At 31.3% G+C, this 27,659-nt stretch overlaps 1 protein-coding gene across 1 annotated transcript in view; it reads left to right on the forward strand.

The window, feature by feature from the left end:
• Positions 1-18,636: 18,636 nt before the first annotated feature.
• The window catches only part of LOC139481154 (ras association domain-containing protein 9-like), a 38,654-nt gene continuing 29,631 nt past the window's right edge, over positions 18,637-27,659 (forward strand). Inside the window, exon 1 of the mRNA XM_071264292.1 lies at positions 18,637-18,949. The gene's annotated coding sequence lies outside the window, so the exon portion shown is untranslated. The remainder of the gene's footprint in view (positions 18,950-27,659) is intronic.

Below are 27,659 nucleotides of genomic sequence, written 5' to 3' on the forward strand. Positions count from 1 at the left end.
CAAACTAATATTAAAATCTTAAGTTGCTATATGCTTCGTATTGGGAGAATATCACGCTCTCTGTGCACCACGGTTAAAGAACTCTTACAACAACACGTTGGTGCGTCTATAGATGGTCTGTTTTAAATCAAGATGTATGCCTTAATCCTACAAACCCTATTTTTTAGTCTAAATTTCCCGTTGTTCATCCCCATCGACTCTTTTTGCAGAACTTATCCATTTGATTTATTTTAATTTCCTTTCGTTGCAAATATGTTAAAACATCAATCAACCAATCGAATATTCTTAAAATATTACACGGTTGATAAAATTGACTGCTTATAACATGCAAAATCAAAGATTAATCGTTTAACAGCAAGTGTGTTAAGTAATGATATTTCTAATGATATTTAATCAAATAAAGTTCATCAAAGTAATTGAACAAACAAATTTGCTGGCAAAATATTGTTTTTGAAGCCCTTTCTATTTTTAAAGAGGGTTTTAACTTACAGCCAAAGGTTATTGGATGACTTATGCAATAATATATATCTATGTACTCTAAATAAAAATTCTGTAACAATTCTTTGCCTTAACGAACAATTTAAATACACGGATAAAATTCAGTAATATCTGCCGACAAAGCGATAGACAAATCATAATACTGTTTTATTGGAGAATTAGGGTAACCTCCATGGGAAAGTGGAACATTGTTTGAAAATTAACAAAATTTATAAGATTTTAGATATATTATTGGGACAATATTAGTTTTACAATTTTATTATGTGTATTAAAAGAGGTTCTATATCTATTATGAAACAGTAATAAAGACGAAAGAAAAACAATAAGTTTGTCTTTAATTTAGAATGTGTGAAAATCCATAAGAATACATACCAAATGTAGAAATATACGCAAGTAACTGTACGTGCATTTAAACATGAAAGGTAATTTTCAAGTAAAAAAACAATATGTTTACTTACAAAACATATAATTAAAATAATTTTTACATAAGAAAAGGCCTGTACCAAGTCAGGAATATGACATTGTTGTCCATTCGTTTGATGTGTTCGAGCATTTGATTTTGTCATTGGATTATGGTCTTTCCTTTTTGAATTTGCCTTGGAGTTAAGTAATTTGTGAATTTACCTTTTTTAAGTATTACACAACTGTGCAAACTGTGGAAGGGTTGAGAGCTCACTATTTTTATGTACCTAGCCATTATAAAGAGCCCACAATTCAATGGCTGTCGTTGGTTGGTATTTGCCATGCAAATGAAAATAACACTTATAAATTTCGGGCGTCCAAAGCGCTTTTATACCTTCACAGATATTCTAAAATCGAAACTTTTGAAAATAAAGCTAGGGATGTATAAATACATAGACACGTTATGAGCTATATAATCAATATTTTGTTGTTGGCACATACCATAATCAAAATAAATATTTTTAAGTTGAGTGTTGTCATCCATGCCAGCATCAAATTTGTCTTGCCTTTTTTTGACGAAATTATGTTAACAGTCTATTTATTGTATAGATCTGAAAAGTTGCTGTCGGGGATGAAGTGGTGATCTGTTTGACTGCCATAGGAAAACTATGGCGTACATGACATTTGAGAACTAACGGATTGATAACATTCCTGGGGAACATTCCTCATTGGTTTCCCCAGTCAGCAACGCTTTGCAAGCATTAAATACAATTACTATTCATTCGGTTATTTTATGTAAATTAACTGTTCATAAATGTCATATCATACGAAGCAGGTAGGTATTTCTACCCTAAGCATACAAGGGTTATGAGTTTCTGTTCTGATTCTGATGGTTAGTTAATGATTCGATATATGCCACATTCGTTGATGTCACAATAAAAGAGAAGACTATATAGTGGTTTTGACAAGTGGAGCATACATGTACCTGTTGTCATAGATCTGTGACGCGGATATTCAAGAACGGTCAACAAAATCCATGACGGTTAATGCATAACTTTCAGATTAGATGACTTCCAGTTTATCTTTATTGACCCTTGGCTATGAAGATTCCCTGTTAGCAGCGATCTTTTAGCATGGAAGATATACATTACATATGTAGACGTTGCTGGGATGTTGATGCACAATAATTGAAAAATAAAAATTGAAAAAAAAGAAAACACCTTTTTGTTTTAGTAAATTTGTGTTCTCGACCAAACATTATCATCAAATTCTAGTTGTAAGTGAAGATATATATATAGCTGACTTAACTGTATATGTGATATTCCTCAACTTTGTTATAATATTGATTTGGGATTCCGACTTGTGTAAAAAGAAAGCTAACAAGATTCCTTCATACGTGTACGACTCGAAATTACTCATGAGTATTTATACATTCTAAAGAGCCAAATAGACATCAATAAGCATTTACTTTACTGCATGAGAAAAAAGTTTAGTGTTGTTCGAGCTAACCTTGTATTAACGAGATTACAAGACACATAGAGCTGCTAGTAAAAGGGAAGGAGTACTTCTTTAATGAAAAGAACTGGAAGGCCGATCGAAATTAACACGAGAAATCACATAATTTAAAGAATATCAAATATATTTCTGATTAAAATATTTAGAAAAGATAGACTAGTCGACTAATTTAATCGGTCGGCATTTAAGATCCACGTGTGCGATATGATAAAAAAAAAAACCAACATCGGTACATTTAAGTCAAATTTCAAACGGATTTAATTAATTATCAGATTTATTATGCCAACCAACAGAACCATTTCAAAGAGATAAGTCTATCAAGATGTTGCATCCAAATATAGCAGTCCAGTTCATTTAATAACAAATACATGCGTTACCATGAAAATGTATGCATTTGCAGCCAAGAGTCAGCAAGCATTTGAATAATAAAAGAGATAAATAAATACAAATCCAAATAAAAAACGTTAATTATTAGTAAATGAAACAGACATGGTCGCGGTCCAGTACAGTGGAATGAATTTAAATGGAGGAATTGTTAAGTTTATAATCAGCTGTTACGTTTTACGTTACTGGAAACATTCATACTGCAGTCACAGATGGTCCAAGTTTTACAGTTAATTGAAATGTAATTATCAAGTTGAATAATATAATACTACCATAAATTTTCTGTTCTAAAGATTATTAGATGTACAATTGTAGTATAAATTGACACTGAAATGAGACTATTTGTAAAAGGATTAACAAACGGTGAAAATCCGATAAATATATTATTTGACGACATTTTCATTATAACAGTATATGTCGTTTAGTCATTCTATTGATTTCTATTCACAGAAATATTTAAGTAGAATCTGCACATTTTTATTTGCGCAATTTCCGTGTATGTTATAAAACACATGATTGTAATTAAACATGTATTTTAACTAGCCACTATCATGGTCGTAATTTAATTTGAATGTATCAAACGAAAGGGGACAATTACTGCGGGTATGCTTTTAGTCAATATTTAAAATACGTCAAATACAGAAAAAACGTTAAATCACCAATATTATTAAAAAAAAAAACGAATTCGGACGGCCAGAAAATTGCTTTTATGTATGATGGTCTTTTATCTATCCTGGTATCTATGATGAGTTTATTTTTATAAGTAGCTCATTCTGATATAAATGATCTTTTTTAAAAGTTGAAATCAGGAAAATTAGTTCTGTATACTTTGGATATATTCAGTGGTTTTTTTTTATATAATTGTTTGCACTGAGAATTTTATAACGCGCATGTGTTATAGTTTTTCTCAATTTGAATAACAATCTTCTTTAAAAAAAATTCCGTTTTTACAACTGTATAACTTCTTTTCCGTTGATATAAATGAGATAAGCAGTCATATTAAAGTTTATATATATATAGACGGAGCCCATGAAATATATTTTCTGATGCCTCCCCAGATGACGTTTAAACTGTTGTGCCTGACTTTTATAAATTGTCACAGCATAATCAAAAAGAAATTAATGGGTTATTGGATGGAAACTCATTGGCACTCACACCATATCTTCCTATATCTATGACGACTGATCAAAATCAAGCTTAAAGACCTAAAGCATGCAGAAAATCTTTTGAAATGATAAAAAAAAACCATTATAACGAGAAGGTTGGATGGAAGTTAAACAATTTGTTAAAAACATATTTGATACGAGTTTTTTTGTTGTTGTTATTTAGACACAAACCAATTACAATGTATGCGTATCTTTTTTTTCAGAATTAAACTGAACCAGTCTATCAATGGTCAACATTTATCAAGTGAGTTATATGTCGCAGAATATGTGAGCTTATATTTACTATTTAGCTTCTTAGGTATATGATTCATATAGATGAACGTTTGCCATAACATATTACTCTTTTTTTTTATTACATGTAACTTTGTATAAACTTGTTAAACCTTAGAGCATATATCTTTTTATGTATAGAGAGTATACGGGACTTAATTGCTTGCTGTTTTTTTTTATTATACATTGTACCATATGTTGTCATTATATTCATAATGAATAAAGTTTATTACTTTTTTCTACTTTAAAGTGAAAAGCACAACTTGCTAAACCAATCAGTCCACTAATTAGATTTTCGTGCTGTAAATATTTAAAACAGCATGTTACGTGCATTTATTAATTGCATTTATTTCTAATAATAATTAAGCTTTGTAAAATTTTGTTCTTGCTTTAACCGCATGAAGAAGGGTCGTGTAAAGTGCACTTGGAATCCATGAAGGAAGACAGAGTGAGTTGACAACACCTTGAAAAAATACAAAAACATATATACATTGTAAACAACAATCACTACACAGATAGTTAAAAATCAAGCAATTGGATTAAAGTACTTACTTAGTTGATGTCGTCTGCGATAGGGTTGAATTTTGAATGTATCATCTTTTCAATGAACCGAGCCATATATTTAACGTTACAGATGTTAGTAAAAGTAAACAATTTTTCTTTTATGCTTACAATATGTGGTATATGGTACATGAACATAATGTTTTGCTATGACTTATTATTAATATCTTCATTTATTTGGTTATTTTATTGTCAACTTGTTTTGTTATTTTACAGAAGAAAACTTCTAAAATGAAGCAATCGACAGACAGATGTACATAATATTAAAATTGAAACGATTAGAACAGCGAGCGCGAAAACTTATCAAGCTTTTACATTGGTTTGACAACCGATATCGAAACCGCGAATAATATCAGCTGTTTTGTAAAAAATATGCTGCTTTTCAGAATTCCCTGTATGGAATCTTAAATGAAGTCAACAGTAGTATACCGCTGTTCAACATTGATGAATCGATAGAAAAAAACAAATCCGGGTTACAAACTAAAACTGTGGGAAACGCATTAAATATAAGAGGAGAACAACGACACAACATTAAAATGTAACACAAACAGAAACGATCTAAGCATTAGACAAAATCCGACGAGAATAGCAAATATAACATAAAACATTTCGTTTAAAATTAAGTTTCTGTCGAAACGTCCCATATATGGTGAACCTTAAAAGTTCCTGTAGGAAGTGTATGTCTGATTCATTCAGTCACTTATTGGTATACATTGTTTATACAGACAGCTAGAAATTTAAGAATTAAGCTAATATATTTTCATATTTGTGTAACATTACATTGATATGTCTCTATACATAGGCGTAAAAGATTAAGAAACAGGGCACGATGTCGTACCTTTTGGAATTCCATTCCTCTGGTTGGAGGGTTGTCCGTCGAATTCATTCAATATCAAAATAATTAGATGTGGTATGACTGCCACTGCAGGATGGTATTTTTACAATCCAAATGGTACCTTAAAAAGTAAAAAAAAATACCCAACTCTGAATTTTTTTTATAATAAAAAGTCCCTAAACAAATGGCAAAATGAAAAGCTCAAACACACCAAACAAATGGAAATAACAACAAATAACTTTGTTTTTGTTTTCCTAAAGTAATGTATGTGATGACTCTTTCTCTATTTGCCATAAAGGATGACTGTGATATAAAACATGGCCACATGGAATTCTCATAACCAGCATTAAAACTCGGGCTCTATGTAAGATTTATAAATACGCAGTCAATCCAGCGTTTAAATGAACATAGTTCCCAACGGCCTGTGTAAGGAGTATGTCTTGCTCTTTATACATAAGATAAATAAAGTTTTGGGTAACTCATTTAGAGGATTCGTATCTGTCCCATTCCAAAGCAAATTAGTGTACTTTTCCAATGTACCATTTTTCACAGTGACACTCTTTACCCAATTTTATCCCAGTCAATATATTGTATCAAATGAAAATTATATTTTATAAATCAGTTGAGTTCTATACCTTTATCAGAAACGCACAAAGCCAAACATGTACTGAATAGGCAAGATTTATCAAAAGCATTATATGTCCCTAAACGAAAATCAACCAATCAATTAATCGAATTTTCTCAAATCTTTTCTTTAAATAAAGGCAACAGTAGTATACCGCTGTTCAAAACTCATAAATCCATGGACAAAAAACAAAATCGGGGTAACAAACTAAAACCGAGGGAAACGCATTAAACATCGATGTTATGCAACATTAAATAGCTTGAATTCTTAGCATGAAAATATTACATCGCCAATCAATCGTTTTAGTATTAAGATAAAACCCTCCGACAACTGAATTTGTAGCATAATTATTTTAAGGACTTGGTTTAACTTCGAAATACGAATGGAAATAAAAATGCATAATATTCCCACTAAGAAATAAGCATATATGTATGTGACAATTTAACAAAATAAATTATTATTATTATTATTATTATTGTTATATGTGTATTAATATAGCTTGGTGAACATTATATTCTGGGCCTGCTCTAAAAATTAACATTAGTCTTCAATATGATACAAATATTTTAAACTATAAATGAACTATTAGACAGAAAAAACTACAAAAAACTATCTATATATTCATTTGTAATGCTGTATCAATAAAGTCAATAAATATCATGCAAATATAAGAATTAATACAATATTGTTTTTGTATGACAAACTGTTGCATCGTTAAAGGAATATAATTATGTAGAATTAATGCACCCCACTGTCTTTCAAGCTGACGCATATAAACACTTTGGTAGAAATTCATTTCATCAAACAAGGATGGTATTGATGAAAATATATTTGACAAGAAAGCAACATATTGTTTTCAATATTAATTAACGCAGAATACTTTGATTTGAAAGCAGTAGTTATGAATAAATACGGATTGAAAAAAAACCAAATGGCTTCTTTATGCTTTTATTGGACAAACAAATAATAGATGTGGTTTGTTGCTGTTTATTTTTGTTGCACTTCAGTATTCCTATTGTTCCTTTGTTTTCCTTTGTTTTAGTTTGTAACCTGGATTTGTGTGCTTTCGGGCGATTTATGAATTTTGAACACCGTTATACTACTGTTGCCTTTATGTATGATTGCAAATGAGACAACACGTCACAAGAGACGAAATGACGTAGATGTAAGCAACTATAGGTCACCGAACGGCCTTCACCAATGAGCAACACTCAAAACGCATAGTTAGCTATAAACGACCTCGAAACAAAACATGTAAAACAATATAAACTGGAAAACTAACGGTAAAATCAGAAAACTAACGGTAAAATCAGAAAACTAACGGTATGAGTATATACAAAACAATTAGCGAAAAACAAATGATATATACAACAAGTAAAAACCACTGAATAACAGGCTGAGCCTTATGACTTATAACAAATAAAGATTAATATAGCGTGATTAAACATGATTGTGGGCACCCAACCTTTTACATACTAAATGGTTGCCCTGGTTTAACATGAGTTTAAACGCTATCAGATATATAGATAACAGATTTGAAAATGGGACGCAAAATGAAAATAATGCGGTACAGTATTATCAATATTGGGATAATGATATGCACATGCAAAATTTTATATACTTATCAGTATTCTATAAAATTATATCTCTTTGTACATGAATGCCCAATACGTTTAACTTTAAACACGGCTTTCATAATTGTCGTTCTATTTTGTTCTATTCTGAAGTTTTGTTTTATTATTTGCATGCCCTTTTGACTTAGCCCAATAGTTCATGTCATTTATATGTCAACAAACGAACGTTTAAATATTGATTAAAGAGAGATAACTCGACATCATCGACAATTTGTTTAAAATATGTCAATGATTCCTTCCCTTTAAGAAAATCATGTTTATTTTATTCATTTGTATCCTGCATTAATATATGAATATTTCAATATAATTTAAGAACTAACGGTTAACATATTTACATATTTATTTCTTTGATTTAGTCTTATTAATGGACAAATGTCTCTTCTATAAAGCAACGACAATTCATTTTTTCCTTCGTTTTTCCCGACTTTTATCAAAAACTTAACACACAGGAACATGATGTGTTTAACTCAATCTTGATTGTCGTCAAATTATAAAAGGAACTAACAATTCTTTTGCAAAAATTAGTAAAACATGTTCTTCAATGTCAATCTCCTTTCAAGCACAAATTGACGATTTACACAAAGTTTACTTATTTGTAAATAATATTTTTCTGAGTAGTTGTTTTTCACGATCAATTTCATTTTCATAAAAAAAGTTTCTCTCTATCTATAATAATTTATTAAAAGCTGTAAAATATCCCAAAAATACACTTCGAGGACAGTAACTCTAAAACGGATAATCTGTTTCGTTTGACAATGTGATGAGTGATAGATATTGATCTGCAGATCATTGTTACCCTGTCCGGATACCGCTCATTTTAGCAACCTTAGTCATAGACATTCTGGTTATGATTATAACAAGATTCCCAAATATATATCCAGGTGAAGTTTGGAAGTATTTGCCAAGTAGTTAAAGGGAAGATCATGAAAAAAATGCTATGTTTCCCTCGGTTTTGGTTGGTAACCTGGATTTGTTGCCTTTACTTACGACGACGTAGTGAAAAAAGAAAATGTTAAGTTATTATAGCCACAGTCCTCATCAGTTATTCGTTTATTCATTCAGAACAAATTGGAGGGTCTGTGATAAGTTAAAAGTCTTACTTTGTAAAGAAAACAACAACTGCGCGGATTAAAAAAAGAAACCGAAACACTAAGATGATGGTATTATTCAAATGCTAAACATTTCGATCAAGAACATATTTGTGCATTTCGAAAGGCAACATTCCATTGGGTACTTGTTGTGTACCTGGTCGACGAATTTTTGTAAAATATGAAGCCGATTTCATACAACACTTTCTCAAAGACAAAATAAATAAACATTTTAAGATATATCTACAAGTGTGGACACAGATGAGTGTGGATAGTATGTTTTGATGTTTGACAGTTACTTGAATGTATGACAAAAGGGAGTTCTATGTTTTCCTATATGGTGTTATTAACGGCGTTGCACGATGACAACCAACCTGAGCATTAGGAGAATTGTTTATTCAATATTTAGTTTTTATGTTCAAGATGGGCATGGAAGAGACAGTAATTACATTAGTTACCAAATGATTATGATCGAATATGTTCCACATCTTTGATTTTTGATTCACTTTGTAGCTAGGAGAGCAACACATAATAGGTTCATTTTTTCATGTGTTTTTTTTTCTAAATGGGAGATGATATAGAGATTTGATAACATGAGGAGCCTGTAATTCAGTGGTTGTCGTTTGTTTGTGTGTTACATAGTCGCTTTTTGTATAATTTTTGGTACATAACTAAGGCCGTTGGTTTTCTCGTTTGAATTGTTTTATATTGTCATTTCGGGGCTTTTTATAGCTGATGATGGGGTATTGGCTTTGCTCATTGTTGATGGCCATATGGTGACTTGTAGTTGTTAATTTCTGTGTCATTTTGGTCTCTTGTGGAGAATTGTCTCATTGGCAATCATACCACATCTTTTTTTATATGTATTTGCTTACTATTTGTATGGTTGTATTTATATTATTTTGTGGTGGATCATCAGTATCATTAGTAAAAAAAATTGTTAAAATGTTCCTCATATTAGAATACATTTATTGGTTTTTAGTAATGACAATGCCTGACATGATGTTTGGGGCTATATGATCTAGGAAGAGAACCTTTGTGCTGATTTTTTATCAATTCTTTGATAATATCCCCTCCTAATCTGGTCGAAGCAAAGAAAAATATTGACCAATATGACAATGATTTCACATAAAGAACCTTTGAGCATGCTTCACAGACTCACAACTGCTCCAAAAGTAATATGATAGAATTTCAAGTATGTCAAGTGGATATTATCAACAGCTTAATTAGTCTTAATATGTTTAAATATTTAAAAAGTAATAGTATTCAAAAGGTTATGCAAAATTATTCTCTTTTCATTTTTTTCTGTTATATGGATACTAATATAAGTGATACATGTACCAATACAGTATGTGTTGTGGCATGAAAGTGCAGTAATTAACATTTACTGTATCAATGTTAATTCACACAAATTAAGAAATTATCCAATAAACAAATGAATGAAAAATGTTCAACATGTACAATAAAATATAGTTTTAGAAATCAGGTTAAATTGAAGTTCACATGAATACGGATTTAATGAGGTCGACTTAATCCCTTGCAAGTGAATACTTCACTATCAATATTATTTAACATAATTTGACAAAATTGAACCATTTTGGCTGCTAAAAGCAAATTATTATTTCACTATTTCAGTTTTATAATTGATTAAACAAAAACGAATCATACTTTAGATTTTTATACATCTCTTAGCTAGTGCCCCTTTAAACATACCCTTACAGAAAAAATCAGCCTCCTGCAAACATTTGCTGCAAGTCTGCTGCGAACTTGCTGCAGACTTGCATCGAACAAAGAGTCTGTGAACCCCGCTGCAAATACGCTGCAGGTCTGCTGCAAACAATTTACCATGCAAATGAGTGTTTGCTGCAGACCTGCTGCAAACATTTATATGCAAACGAGTGTTTGTAAGATATATCTATAATACCCTGTCCCTCAATTACCTACACTACCAACAATGTTTGTATCTCATAAATGGGTATCCGTGTAGTTTTGAGAAAAAGAGGACTACTGAAACAAGAAGGTCTGTATCATATCTGGACTTTTCCTTCAATATAGACATAAATGGACCTGTAACTTTGGTTTGTCCTCTTTTATCGGTTTTTGAGAATTTAACACCGGTAAACTACTGTTGGCGTAATTTATCAAGTAAAAAGATACAGAAAAGGCAAAAGAAAACATTATTTAAGGGAAATGCAAAAATACTAGATATTCATTTTAAATTAATAGTCATAAATACAAAACATTGTTGCCTGATGTTGGTTTCACAGAGTGATTTTTTTTTTTGCGAGAATGAAATTCACTCCTGGGCCACTATTGTGTCTTTTATAGACAAAACGCGCGTTTGGTGACTAAAATTATAAGCCTGATATCTGTGATACCACTGGTTTTATATCATCGTTTGTGTTTGTCCCTCCCCTCCCCACCCACGCCCCGCCGAGTACACCGCCAATTACGTCAACAGTTTGTGCTGACATGAAACATAAAGGATAGGGTCATTTTTTTGTAAATGATGTTCGTGAAACGAAACACTCGGGTTTTTCTGTTTTGTAAATCATTTTCCTTTTCATGTCCTAATTTGAATTATTTAAAGAAACATTAAGAAACACTAGTACTTTAATTTTTACAATCCTTAGTTTTGTTTCAAATATTAAAATATGAGATATACTGTAGTATATTTTTTCTATGAGTATGAAGCAACATAGTTACTGGGAAAATTGTCGTAGACAGGTGACAGTGGGAAGCAAAATTTGATCTTTATGATCTGATATAAACACTTTTGTTTCTCACGTGAAACAATATTCATATGAATCCTTCTTAGAGACAAAAGAAATAGGTAGCTTGCAAAGTCCATTAATTCCAATTTCAGATATGTTGATGACCTCTTAGCACTCAATAACTATCATAACAGTCTGCTTCATATCTTGATTTTTTATATTGACAATCATGGACGACTTCAAACTATAATATATGAAACACGTGATGATTTCCAATTGTCAATTCATTCCCCATTTCTCAGCAGTACATACATTCTGTCCCACTTGTAAGTCGCTTAAACAAAAGGTAAAACAGAAATCGGCACTACCTACGTTTTACGGTCAGTATCCCGAGCTGGTTGGCCCATACCGGTACGATGTGACTCTGTCTCAACTCACAAGAGACATACTTTGCGGTTTTTTTATCTTAAAATACCAGATAAGACGTCTAATCTATAAATTTACAAATTGTATCCTATTCAATTTGTAACATTTAGACTCAAATTGAATTTGTATGACCTGAGATACGTATTCATGCAAAAAATTAGACTTTACCGTTGACTCACTCATTCCCGCTCAACTTTGGATTTCGTGCAGTTCATCTTAGGTTTTGTTTTTAACCTTGTTTTTTTATCTTGTAAATGGATTGATGAATTTTGAATATCGATAAACTACTGCTGCCTCATATAGTATGATAATATTAAAATATGGTCAAATGACAAGGGAAAAACAGATTACAAATTATATGTTATTCAGTAAAAAATTTGTTATTTGTATATATGCAGATGTATATAATTATTAAATTGTTCATTGCGTAATTTCTGACTGCCATATCAATAGTTTCTGTAAAATAAGGATCATTATGATTGTGAACTTTGTAATCATGGACAACATTGCCGGTATCAGAATCAAGAAAAATAATGGAAATAACATGCTCGATCTTGTTCAACAGTGCCGGAGAAAACTTCTTTGAATTTCTCTATCTTAAATAAGAAGCTCATCCTTAAACTGAACATTGTATCATATTGAATACTACTTTTTTATTGGCTACGTTTAAGTCCTCTTTTCTGTTTCAAATATTTTGTACATATACCAAGTAGAAAAGGCAAATTACACTCATTAGTTATCAATATGTTTTATAAAAGCAGTATTATACATACAAGGGTCTGGTCTGTAAATGGCTGGATGATCGTTGTTACATGTGCTTGTAATGTACTTGTTAAAAGTATCAGATTTTTGCATGTAAGCATTGAAATATCTTTTCTCAAAAATTTACTATAGTGTTTATGTTGGGTCCTCTATGCTCTTCAACTTTGTACTTGTTTGGCTTTACAACTATTTTGATCTGAGCGTCACTGGTGAGTCTTAAATTATGATCCTGGTACCTTTGTTAACTATTATGTATTATTTTGCTAGCTCAGTAAATGTGATGAATGATTATTATATATTACTAGATCAACTGACAACTGTGAGTATTTAGTCAAATCAAGGTGATAAAAATCTTTATTTTTATCTTAATTACAAATTCTATTTTTCACATTATATAATGTTTATATGCACGAAGAGAGACAACTCTTATCTTCCTACTTTTCAATTTACAACTCTTACATCATCAAACAAATAATCTTTTAGATACTTTATATAACTTTATATCCTCATTTAATAATAAATAGAACCGATAAATTGAAACTATCCATTAGAAATTAAACCTCAGATATAATGACATGTAATATGATTTTGAAATAATTCATATAATTTTTCGTACATAAATGACAGTGCATCATAAGCCTCTAAAGGCTGCTTGGTATAAATATACATATTTATTGACTGCATATGTTTAATAAATCTAATATATTTTATTTCATTGATATGTACTAAGTAGTACTTTAAACTAAAATATCTATCTATCTATCTATCTATACATACGCGTGTTTGGTTAAGACCTTATATATTGTCTTAGTTTTACCTCGTATTCTTAAAAATATTAAATACACAGAATATTCGCCATGACAGAGAGATACGATTGCTATGAGGTAGTACAAATATCTACAATGAATTACCTCCCTTGCATTGCAATTCATAAAATTCTTGTTAAATAATAGAAAGTTATTAAATAAAGACGAAATTTGAAGGACATGATAAATAAGTTCATCATAGAAACAAGAAATTTTGTATTTGCGCCAGACCCTTGTTCCGTCTACAAAAAACTCACCAGAAACGCGCGATTTAAAAAAAAAGTAAAAATGCCAAATAATGTACGAAATAAAAGAGCATTGAAGACCAAACATTCCTACAGGTTTTTCGAAATACAGCTAAGGAAATCTATTCCTGAGGTAAAAAAGCCTAAGTATTTCAAAAATGTATAGTTTTGTAAATAGTTATTTTATAAAGGTGACCAATACAAGTCAAATATCTACTCTACAGAGGAGATAATTCAGTGACACAGGCGGTGACATTACTGGGAAAACAACAAGCTAAGACACATACATCGTACTGTGTCGTCGAGTCATCATGATCAGGTGAAAAAGTTATTTTTTGGGTTCTGTACTTTGTTTTAAAAAAAAGATGCCCACTTCACATAAATTGAAACTACATGTGATAACTAGTGCTTAATTTAATATATGAAGAGAAACAGTACGACAACTAAAAATCTTTAAGTATTTTACTATAAATTTGTTTTTGTAAATGTTGCAAATATGAGACAGAGACCAAATGTATCAAATTTTAAAAGATAAAACTATATCTCAGCTCGTTTTTTTTCAAGGTCGTGGCTATTTTTTTTTTAAATTACATGTTTGATGAAACTACAAACGTAGTTGTAAAACAAATTAAGGGAATCTCTTGCACTAAAGTGTTAGATAAGGTAACGTGTCGTGTTATGCTTGCATCAGCCGCCATGCGAATTCACATCCAGTCAAAATATTACAATTGGGAATAGGATAAAATCGGTAAAAATACAGATCAAATACTGCCAAGTTAGCCGAAGATGGTAAGACCATAACAACATTAGATGTTAAACAACGACACATTATATCGGATAAACCATTCGTAAAGATGACCGTACATTGTATGTATTGTAAACTTAAGTCGTTCTTTCGCATATTTCACTGGGAGAAGTTTTTGTGTAAGGAGCATACCACTGTCAATGAAGTCCGTATAGTGAAAACATGCTCGTACGGAACGTATAAACTGAGATATGTTAACGCCATAAAACAGAGCACAGGGTATGTTACTGCTGAGAAAAGGAAGTTTATGATTTGAAAGATGAAAACATCACGTGTGTCATACATTCGAGTTTAAAGTTGTCAATACCAGGGAACAGATTTAGATCTGAACCAGTAGCCCTTTTCACAAAACAATCTTAAGTCTAAAATATTCCTTAACAATTCAAATAAATATTTTTATCGTAAGATTAATTCTACAGATCTTATACTCTCGGTAGTATCATTATTTTCTAAAAACTTATTGAATGAGGGTTATTGAGATACAGAACATCATCGATGTATCTAAAATGCGAAAACATGTGATAAACGCATGACGTTATACATGCGAAAGCGCATTTGAATATTTACGTTTACCTGAGATTTATAACGCAAAATATTCGCACGATGCACACATAATTTACGAATAGCCGTCATGCGTAAATCATGCGTTTAGAAAAATATGCGATACACGCATGTGAAGTACGTGCAAATAACGTGGTGATCATGTGATTTACGCATACTTTATATATTGCAGGATTTGTGCACGATTCATGCATGAGTTTCCCATGTATTGACCTTCGTTCGTATATCATGCGTGGCGTTTATAACTTGTTTAGATTCGAGCGTCACTGGTGAGACTTTTGTAGACGAATCGCACGTTCGGCGTAAATACAAAATTTAATCCTGGTATCTATGATGAGTTTATTTACCTGTGTATATGAGTATAAAATAAGACGGCAAGTATTGGTGCAGTTAGTACTGATTTGAATACTGACTGACAGCTGAAATATCAATCAACCACTCTCAACACATACGTGTTAACATCATAACATAATGAGCGGGAATGTCATAACTAGATATTTGATGTGGAACAATCAGAAAAAAAATTAAAAGGGGGACAATCGGGGGAAAAAAGAAATACCAAACCATTATTATTTTAACCGATTTTTCAAAACAGAAGTACTGTACGTATTCAGCAAAAGAATATAATAAGAATATCTTGTTCTTGCATAAAATGTCATTGACACTGCATGTAAGCTAAGTGTTAATAATGCTAAAATTAATCAAATCATTAAACGTATTTAAGTGCATTCTACTCTAACAAATTTTTTGTATTTTCTTTTTTGATGTTCTTCATCGTTGTTATTGTTTTGTTTTTCAAATTGTTTCTACTCTAGCGCAAGAGACTTTTGTAGGTGAAACGCGATCCTGGCAATTAAAGTATAAGCCTGATATCTTTGAAAAGTCTTTAATACCATATTAAGTTGATGACACTGCTAGTGGACGTATCGTCGTCAAGGGTATCATCAGCCAATAAGTCTGTGTTGACATGAAATTACATAGATACTTAATTTTCAGTCAGGTTGCTGATGATAAAACGTTACAAATTACAAAAAATGTATTCAAAGCTCTTCGCATCTCGTGTCGTGTTTTGACAATACTTGCAATTGACGTTGTAAATTATAAGCCTGGTATATTTGATTTTTTTAAAGAAAATTCTTCGTGAAACGGCATTGAGCTCCTCGAAGTTTTTTTGTTTTTAATTTCAAGTGCAGAAAAGTACATTGTCTTACGCTATATAGAGGTAACTAGATCTTTTGGACCAACAATCATTATGGTCCGAAATTAATTTAAATTTGTGCATCACCATTTTGTTTATGAATTGTATATTTTCAAATTCTATTTGTGGGAAACTTTGATATTTAAGAGTTCGTAGTACATCTAACAATAATTAAATTTGGATGTCTGTGGACAGATACTTATAAGTGTCAAAAGTTCAATTGACTTATCAATAAAATTTTCAAAGACTTGTAATTGATCTATCAATCGTATCGAATGACATTCAATTTCTTATTACAAAGGGTTCTTGTAGGTATTAATAGGTATTTATGCTTTAATAGGAAACGGTCATATCGTTTATATCCTTTAGAAGATATATTTACTTTAGAGGTGGCGTCAAATATACCATAGTTTAACTTTTATTAAAACATTCTCTTGCGCTAGTGAATAAATCTTCACAGAATAAATTTGAACAAGTATATAAGAGGAATATATAGGTGTAACTTCTTGGCGGACAATGTGCGTTTATCTAGATAATTTGTAAACGCACGTGTCTAAAGATAAAAAAAATAGTATCCTCAAGAGACCAAAGAACGACGATGAAAACCAAAATATCTGTTGCTTTTTTTTAATTTGATAATGTACTAATATCTTATAAAAGTGTTAAAAAAGGGGATAAGAGAAACCTGCATATGGTTTTTAAACTTGGTAATGTTCATTGAGAATTTGCAATTGAAGTTTAGGTAGTTCGTAAATTAGTTACATTAATTACTACAACTCATAAATCGTCAATTAACCGTAAGTTCAAGTTCCCCTTGTTTTATTCAGATAGAAGGATAATATTTTTTTTTTATTTCCATAGTTAGCCTGTTCTCCTATTTCTTATCTATACACTTCATTTCGACCCATGAATACAGAGAAGCTCGGTAAGATGTTCTTGACAGATGTTTAAACTTTGAAAGTTATCATATATCATTTTGTCGTAAGTTTTCCGTGCTCTTCTCTCGGAGAGTAGTTCAAAATATGAAAGATATTGCGATATTTTCAAGTTTATTTAGAATACTTAATTAAATAATTCTTTGATCATAACAACGAATACATTTTATGAGTACAGTATGAAGATCCCACACTTCGATTAAATCTTATATCATATGTGTCCTTACAAATTACTATGCGTAATGATAACGACCGTTTATTTGAAGGTAGTTGTTTGGGTTACATTCACAGTCATATCCAATCGAAATTTTCTCTTCATGCTGGAAAACGTGTGAACCTATTTCTTGAGTGGTTCGTATGTGATTTGCCGAAAGGCAAACATTTTTCGTACCAAAAATATTCCTTTACGACGGGAGTCCGGACTCAAACATGCAAAACCTATTTATTTCCTTCGTTGTTTTCTTTGCTATAATCCTTAAACCCGTTGTATAGAAGGTTTGCCACCAGACGTAAGCAGATCGGAAGAGTTGAACTGCGTAGGCGTGAAAGAGAATTCGCCCCGAGTCTTCAATGTTAACTATAAAGTTCAAAATAAAGTCTGCGTTTGAACATTACAGTTTTATAGAAAGTAAAACATGAATAGATTTTTTATAACTTTCTACTACCTTCATCTACCCTAAATTCGTATGAAACATTAAAGATGATTATAATGTATTGGTTACTGTTTGCTTGCTTACTTTCAAACTCGTTATTATTTCACAATTTAATGTATCTACAAATTTACGTAATAATATTGGATTATGTTTAAGCTTTTTAGTTTAAATACTGTAAAAAAAAAGGAGAATTCGTTCATGGTCACCAGATTGACCCAGCTACTTGACATCTAATCTTTTTTTTTTCTTTTTTTTTTACAAATCTTTATTTCTCACCCAATCGCATTGATGTCGTGATGACACATTTAAGTTATGTAACCATTAAACCCCATATATTTTCTTATTCTACAAAGCAAATATTTGATTTAATGTGCAAGAGGAACATAGATAACAAATGAGGCGTATGAATTCCCATTAATATCTCACTTTCATGAAATTTCCTTTTTATTTGCCTCTTTAGCGTCATGCCGATCTAACTGTAAAATATCTTTTAAACTTTAAATTTTAATCGTACGAAATAGCTATTAAACCTCCCAATAAATCGATTCACACTAATCCGCAAAAATTCTCTAGCAAATAAAAAGCGGCTTTTTGTGTCAGAATTTACCATAAATCTGTCCTTTTATAAAATTTGTGGTGTGTCTAACATTATTGATCTAGAAAATATTAAAAACTCTGACTCAATGAGCTTCAGCTCTTTATTGGCTCTTTCGTCACAGAATGATAAAGGACTTCCCGTTATTGTCCAATAACGGAGATAAATTTTATTACTTTTAGTCATTTTGATTTTATATATCACAATCACCTCAGGATTTATTGAAGGCCGTTCGTTTTTCTGTAGTTTTCAATGCCACGCCGTTTAAAAGGTAAGAATTTAATATCATTTTCTATCCGGTTGATTTTCTAATTTTCAAAACTACTGCCTCCTACCATATTAAGACGATGTTCTATAAGACAAATCATTGTTACAAAAATATGTAGATACTTACTTCGTTTTCTCTGTTTACTTTTTATGATACACTAGCTGAAGTGTTAGCTTCACAAATGCTTGGTCTAAAAAATAATAGACCGATATCATCTCTACTTCCCGAAAGAAAAGTATAAAAAAAAACTAGACGCGACAATAGTTTATCACTGATTAGTCGTTTTGTTCACAAAATAATTATCCTGATATCTTTGCTGAGCTTTTTGCAACGACATTGTCGTTTGTTTTATGTTGCATGTTAGTGTTCTGTTGTTTCGTTGTTTCCCTCTTATAGTTAATGAGTTTCCATCGGTTTTAGTTTATTTTCACACAATCGATATATGACTTTTGAACCGCGGTATATTACCATTGCCTTTCTGGATGATACAACTGCTGTTGGGGGTTCCCTCAAAGGACTGTTTTATAAAAACTTTGAATTGTTTGAAATAGTAAGAATTGTCTATTCAACGAAAAGATTACCCGAGTTGTATTTGGCAAAACCTTTGTGGTTTTTTTTTTGGCCCACAATGCTCTTCAACACCGTACTGTATTTGGGATTTTTACTTCTTGTATTCGAGTGTAATATGTTGACAACGAAGCCTCGTCTGACGTACACAATTTTACCTTAGGTATCTTTTGATGAGTTTGCTATCGAAATTTAAATCTCACAAATCAATTAAGATACCAATAGAAGTAAACAAATCCTGATGGAAGTGCATAAACTCTAAAAGGAACGAGACCTGGCAATGAAGTCATAAAACTTTCGAGTCAGTTTTTTATACTCATACTCCAAAATCAACCAATCAAAATGCTGGATTTCATGTTTCGAGTATGTTTTTTGTGCTCCAAGCACGGATCAAAGTTTTATGACTTCAACCCCAGGTGCGTCGATAAGGTTCATCAGCCACCATGCGAATACACATTCGGTTAAAATGTAACAATCGGGAATAGCGTAGAATGCACTCGCTAAATTCACAGATCAGGATACTGATCTAGTTGCTAAAGATCTAAGACTGGGTGACCACCTAAAACTGCAACAAAAACGAAGATATTGCTTCACCACAGAAATATTTATCAAAATGTACCCTTATAATTCATAGACGGGTCAAAATCACATAAACCAAAAGTTAGTAAATCTTAAAACTGCTTTGTCATTTTTCTTGTTTAAGATGAGCTTTGATTATAATATCCCTGTAAAAAGAAGAAAAAAATCCTGAAGATTCATCTGAACCTTTTAAAAACGTCAAGTTTGGACTTGCAGTATACATGATAATTGAAATCTGTAAACCAAATTATCATTGCTTGTTAATGTAACAGATAATTAATATCACCGTAAAAGTTGTAGGCTTAAAAAAATCTTAAAAATTATAAAAAATGGACTTGTCGCTTGCTCTGTTTAAGCCTGTTATCAAATTATAAAATTTATAATTGTAGCTACAGCCGGGTATTGGAAATCTTCAAACCTAATTAAATATTACTATCACTGCAAGAGGTCTAAAATAATAACTCTAAAACACTTAATATGTAATTTGCACATAATGAAATATGTTAAAATTTGTAATTTCTTAGAAAAATACCATTAATGTAACATTTGTATAATTTATATTTTTTATCAAAAATAGTCACAAAAATTTAAATAAAATAGCCGACAAAAATAACACAAATTTTAGAGATAACTGAAGGTTGTTAAATAAAAAAAGCCACATAATTACAATATCACTTAATCACGGGGCAATTCTTGGAAGTATTGATATGTGCATAGATATAGGAAGATGTGGTGTGAGTGCCAATGAAACAACTCTCCATCCAAATAACAATTTATAAAAGTAAACCATTATAGGTCAATGTATGGCCTTCAACACGGCGCCTTGGCTCACACCGAATAACAAGTTTTATAAAAGTTATGTGTTTGAAGTGATCTTCTGAATTTATATTGATCAGGAATGCTCAAATCAAAAACTTTGTAAGCAAACGATTTTAAGAGGTTCCCAAGCCCATTAAGAGCATTATGATAAAACATAAAGTGCCTTAACATAATAGCTTAATTCATCTTTATTAAATATACCTGGGATAGTTGCAACCATATATTTCTTGATAAGTTATACATTATCTGTTAGGTAGCAAGTCACCGACTACTGAGCTGATCATACCACATGAACTAGCAGTCCACTAGCAGCGAAATCGGTCCAGTTCGCTAAAAAAATAAAAATAGCACTTGATATGACTATTTACACCACTGCTTCCATGCCACTGATGGTAGACGTTTCGTCCCCAAGATATCCCCAGCCAAGTAGTCAGCACATAGGTGTTGACATGAATGTCAATTATATGGTAATTTTTATAAATTTCCTGTTCACAAAAGTATGAATTTTTCGTTATACTAAGGGTTTTCCTATCACAGTAATAGATTACCGAAGCCGTGTTTGGCAAAACTTTTTGGAATGTTTGGTCCAATGCTCTTCAACTTTGAACTTGTTTGGCTTTATAACTATTTTGATCTGAGCTTCAGTGGTGGGTCTTATGTAGACAAAACGAACGTCTGGCGTAATAAATTATAAGCCTGGTACCTTTGTTAACTATTTACACCACTGGGTCGATGCCTTCGCTGTCGGATGTTTCGTTTCCCATGATATCACCAGCCCAGTATAGTCAGCACTTCGGTGATGACACGAATATCAATTATATGGTTATTTTTATGAATTTCCTGTTTACAAAAGTATGGTTTTTTTCGTTATACATTGATTTTCTTATCCCAGTCATACATTACATTAGCCTAATTTGGCACAACTTTTTGGAAATTTTAGTGCTCAATGCTCTTCAACTTTGTACTTGTTTGGCTTTACAACTATTTTCATCTGAGCTTCACTGATGAGTTTTATGTAAACGAAACGCGCGTCTGACGTATTACATTATAAGCCTGGTACCTTTGATAACTATTATGGGTTTGATGTCGGTTTGGTTTTACCTGAATCAGGAATGATGCTGATAAAAGCCATAATTAACTTCAGATAGCACATGAAGAGCTATATAAATAAACGGGACTTTTGAATTATTATTTTCAAATGTATCTAAAGTACACTTCGCCTGAGGAAGTTACCATCGAAAATTTCATTAAAGATCAGAAACCAAAGCTTTCAATGTACATACTAGTTTTAAAATTAAAATCAAAATGAATGGAATGGTAGTGATAAACTAAACTCCTTTAAGTTTTGTTTTCTTGTTGTAGAGGCGCCGTTGGTTTATATGCCATGTAAATCAGTTTTGATGAGTTTTTTCCATTTGAAATAATTATATTTGGCTCAGGAGGATCAGAACTAGACTTTTGTATTTGTTTTGTAGATTTCTCATCTGTTAGCATTTTTTTAGGGTATATATAAGCTCTTATTTGTATAAAATAATTTATAATGAAGTGAACGACTAACCATTTTCATTTTTTAATGTTCATATATCCCTTTTTTTTTAAATAGGAGTAAGTTATGCCCCTGATATGTCATGAATGTATTCTGTACATTGATTTATTGCTTATGTATGTCAACTTTTTTGTCATCATAAAGACTAATGTCATTGTGGTTTGAGGAAATTAATTTGTATAAAACTTTCTTAATAAGTTATAAAATTATTTGTTAAAGTGTTCGGGCAGATAGCTGAATAATGAATGTTAATCGTTTTGTTTGTTTGTTTAGTCTCTACGTCGTCAAGACATAAAAAGGGTGTATGCATTATACAATACGGCAGCCAACTGCTTTTGAATGCAAGACGTCACTAGGACGATTTCAGACTCGATTTCCGGCCAATCTCTTGATTTCAAAACGTTACCAGGACGAGGTTCAGCTCTGTAGCCGCTTGTTTTGTTTAATTTGAAATTTAACTAAAGCGAGGTTAATTAATTACGCCATCCTACTTTTCTGGTGCTGACAAAAAGTAAAATCATGTAGTTGGCTTTAAAATTACCTTGCATGACAAATTCGTTACAATTGAATTCCGAATCTAACGTCATAATTTATAATATGACAATTTACGGGAAACAAATATGACAGACATGAAGACAACCACTAAAAAGTAAAATCACAAAAATGCTGAACTCAGAGGAAAATCTAATCGGAAAGTCCATAATCACATGGCAAAACCAAACGACAAAACACATCAAAAACGAAAGGACAAGAACTGTCATATTCCTGACTTGGTACAGGCATTTGCAAATGTAGAAAATGGTGGAAACGTAACGTATAGGACGAGACGAAGTACGTTGACATTGTCAATCTTATATAGATAATTGTTTATCATGTTTTTAAAAATAAAAAGGAAATAAGAGAAAGAGAACATTAACGTACTACTTATACATGTACATGAAAGTTGAAACTGATTGTTTCAAACTTTTATAAATTATATATTTAAGTACTACTACATACATCCAATATCCTTTCCAAGTCAATATATTCGTGGATATTTTACTATAATTACTTATAAGGGCAACAGTAGTATACCGCTGTTCAATAGTCTTGAATCGATTTAGCCCACAATAAATCCGGGTTTCAAACCAAGACCGAGGGAAACACATCAATTATAAGAGGAATCAAATTAAACAACAGAAGCATTGGACTGTAACAAAGACAAGCAACAAGTACTTAATCCAAATAAATACCTAGCATTACGATCATTCTGTGTCCTCGAGTATATATATATTATGTTGCCAGTTGCCAGTGTTTCCTATTATATTTTCTTGTCTTCAATGTATTTTTGTTTAACAAATTTTATCTTGCTTGTGGAGCCGAAATAATTACTCCGCGATTTTAAAATGCATGTCCAAAATCGTATGCGTTTAATTACTAATTTGTTGCGTTTTGTAAAACAATATAAAAGCGATGAATAGAACTTTTACATGGCAAACATTATCAGGAAGACAAGATCTACAGATAAGTCATACGGCAAAAAATCTCTGGTCAACCGAGTACTTGCACATAAATGATGAGTTATTACCATTGTTAGTGTTTTTATTTGTTATCTTGAAAACCATGCATACTACCGTGGATAAAAGGAATAATATTTATGGGAAGTAATCACTAGAAAGGACAAGTCATAAAGAACTTTCAGTCGGGTCGACTCTCTATAGGGATTATTACACCTAAATGACGATCTGTGCCATGTTTTGCAATTTTGACCAGAACTATAAGAAAACATTTAGGAAAAATAATTTGAACAAAACGGAGATCATAGTCACGAATTATATTCCATATTTCAATGTTGAAAAGCCACATAAACTAAGGTAACGACCTATGCTCTTTAGAGTCTCTAGTTATATTATATTTACATTAAATGAGTATAGCTGCAATTTCCAATTATTTACTCATTTTCCTTTTATTTTTTATTAATAAAAGCTCTTTATTTTACACACCAATACAACTTTGGCGATTTTAGTCATATTTCATTAATTTTTCATTTCAAAGATATCTGACTAACTGATGCAAATATCTTAATCGGGAATATCAAACTGACTCCAAACTGTGAGATTAATTTTAATAATCGAACAAAGCGATAAAGAAATGTTTCAATATTAATTCTAGAAACAAAAACGCAATAAAATAGAAAATAATACACATTTTATCAATGGGAAATCGGAAGCCTAGTAACCAAATGCAATACCGTTTTTGCTTCATTTAAAATCCATGTATGTTTAACCTTGCTCTTACATATGACTGGAGAGTTCTAATAAATTTGTAATATTACGTAATCTGATTAGAAGATCAACACCTGAGGAAAACTTTTCTACAGCATGGGAACGGATGTGTGTAGGGTATTATTCCTACCAATTTTTACGCGCGAAATTGTATGCTCGTAAGTAGTGTGTGTTAAAATATATTGATTTTCTCTTCAAAAATCAATGATACTGACAACACTGTAATACTTGTAAAGACCTTCGATAAAACCCAACCCTGATAAGCGGACTACTTTGTGCATCAATTATCAAGTAGAGGGGATTAAGAATTATGGTGTATCTTAAAACATATTCACAAATTGATTCATTACTTAGTATGTAAATGTTACTGCATAAAAATCTGTCATCATTCCTCATAAAATCTAATAATCATTAAGGTTTGACGAAATCAATTTGCATTCATGTTTCATTAATAAGCTCTAACATTATTTACACAGTGTTTAAACACGACGTGGGACGAATCGAACCAACTAATGATTTCAAAATTAAAAGTGACTGTCACAGCGCTGTTAACCATTTTTGTATTCCTCGCGTGCTTCAATAGAATACGAAAATACCATTGAGGATAACATAATCAACTAATGAAGGTTCAAACTCATGTGAAACCGAGAATATTACTTAACTGCCATAAAAAATTACTATAATGGTCTTTGTATGTTTTTAATTAGATTGACAGAGCCTATAAAACCGGAAAGGTCTGAGTAATTAGGCAATGATATTTTCTTCGATTTTCACTGAAATAACAATTATTTCAAATAATAAAAGCAACTATATATGACAGTAATGGAACATGAGGTCTGATTTTTTTTAATTATCCAAACAGTTTTATAGGTAGTAGTGATTTTTTGCTGTGCATGTACTGGTTGTGTGTCATGGGTGAATACCCAATGTCCTTTGTTTTTCTATTAACATGTATTAAAAGGTTTTATATGAAACAAACCCTATGTATCTGTATGGAAGCTCACAAATGTAAAGTGTCATCTTTGTATTCTAGTAAGGTATGTGATTTAACTGTCTTGATGTTGGTATAGATAATGTTGAAAATGAAATATTAAAAATGTTTTGAGAATTGGACATATGCTGTACATGTTGAAGTGTTTGGAGTTGTTAAAAGATCGAGTTATAGTTACAAAAAATCGATTTTCGGAAAAAGACCGAGTAGTTGTTGTAAACTTTTGATTTTCGTAATTTTTGTTATTTTAACCACATATCTTTTGTCAAATTGATCATATGGGATAGAAAAGATCCCTATTAATTAAGGGGTTAAAATGTCAAAGGCCATTTATTGATATACGTATACTGACATTAGAAACAACCTGTTCTTTCTGGATGGTACATTTTTAACTTTTAACAAACTAAGCTGGATAGTGCCTATTGAGAAGAACAAGACTATATCTGATGAATTAAGCCTTTTAACTGATTTGTATAGTTTGTTCTTATATTGTATACTGTTACACCACTGTCTTAAGTTAGGAGGAGGGTTTTGCGTCAGCAATCTATGTCCAAAGTCAGGAGTCTGTAGTTTAGTTGTACCAAGACCTTGTTGAAAATATTCCGTTTCAACTTCACAAATAATACATGATGGTCTTGATGTATAGATTCTGCGTACTGATGTTGTTTATCATCTTAACAACGTGTCTTTGTTCTATTATTAATATTACTTTTACTGTTGGATTGTTTTATGTGATATCCGTTTGACGTGGCTCGGTACTTATACATCCCGTCAATGTGTTTGTATTATCTTTCATTTTTTGCTGGTGTGTTTTGTATATGCGACTTTTTGTGTTTCTTTGGTTCTTATAACGTGACTCTGTACTTTAAAAGATCCCGTCAATATGATATTATTCTATTATATGTCATTATGATATATTTCTATTATGAATTAGCAAATACGTTAAACCACAAACGTCACAATTATTCAATCGCGTATTGGAATGAACTATTTGTGGATTCTTATAAATTCTATATAACTTTTGGACTATTTTAAATCTCGGTCTATTTTTGAAATTAGTTCTTACATACTTTGATTTTTTAACCCTGTATGCTAACATTGCCCATGTGAAATTTTCAAATTGTTTGTATATACATTGAACGACAAATTTATGTGACGTTAAAAAATTTCTGACGTCAGACACGCGAATCAATGAATGTGTTTGTAGATAGATGTTTTTTGTGTTCTGTTAAATTGTTCCTTTTAAAATTGTTACACGATGATGACTGCTGCACCCATATTTTGACTATTTTATTTATTATGCCTGTTTAGTTCACGCATCATTGTAATTATAACGGAATTTGATGAGACTGTCATCAAAGTGAGAGGTTTAGCGCTTTAAAACCAGGTTTAATCCACCATTTTCTACATTTGAAAATATATTCCTGTACTAAGTCAGGAATATGACAGTTCTTATCCATTCGTTTTTGATGTGTGTTGTCATTTGATTTTGCCATGTGATTATGGACTTTCCGATTGGATTTTCCTCTGAGTTCAGTATTTTTGTGATTTTACTTTTTAGTGGTTGTCTTCATGTCTGCCATATTTGTTTCCAGTAAATTGTTATATTATAAATTAGGCCGTAAGATTCGGAACTCAATTGTTACGAATTGTTCATGCAAGATAATTTTAAAGCCAACTACATAATATGGGTTTTTCTTAGTATTGAATCCCTATAACTGCTTACATTCACTTCATTTGACTGACTTTACGGATGGTTGTGACATCGGCATGCGCATACAACATTACTCCTTATTTTTATAGTTGTCATCTTCTCCGTCATTTGGTTTCTGTTCGGCAATCATAACACATCTTATAAAAGCATGACCTTGTGCAATGCCAAATTATAGGCATCCACAGATTGTAGTCTTCATTTCACTTGATACAAAAATCTGTTTTTTTTCTTCT

Source organism: Mytilus edulis, chromosome 7 (genome assembly GCF_963676685.1).
Source record: "Mytilus edulis chromosome 7, xbMytEdul2.2, whole genome shotgun sequence".
In the NCBI taxonomy this organism is placed as follows: Eukaryota; Metazoa; Mollusca; class Bivalvia; order Mytilida; family Mytilidae; genus Mytilus; species Mytilus edulis.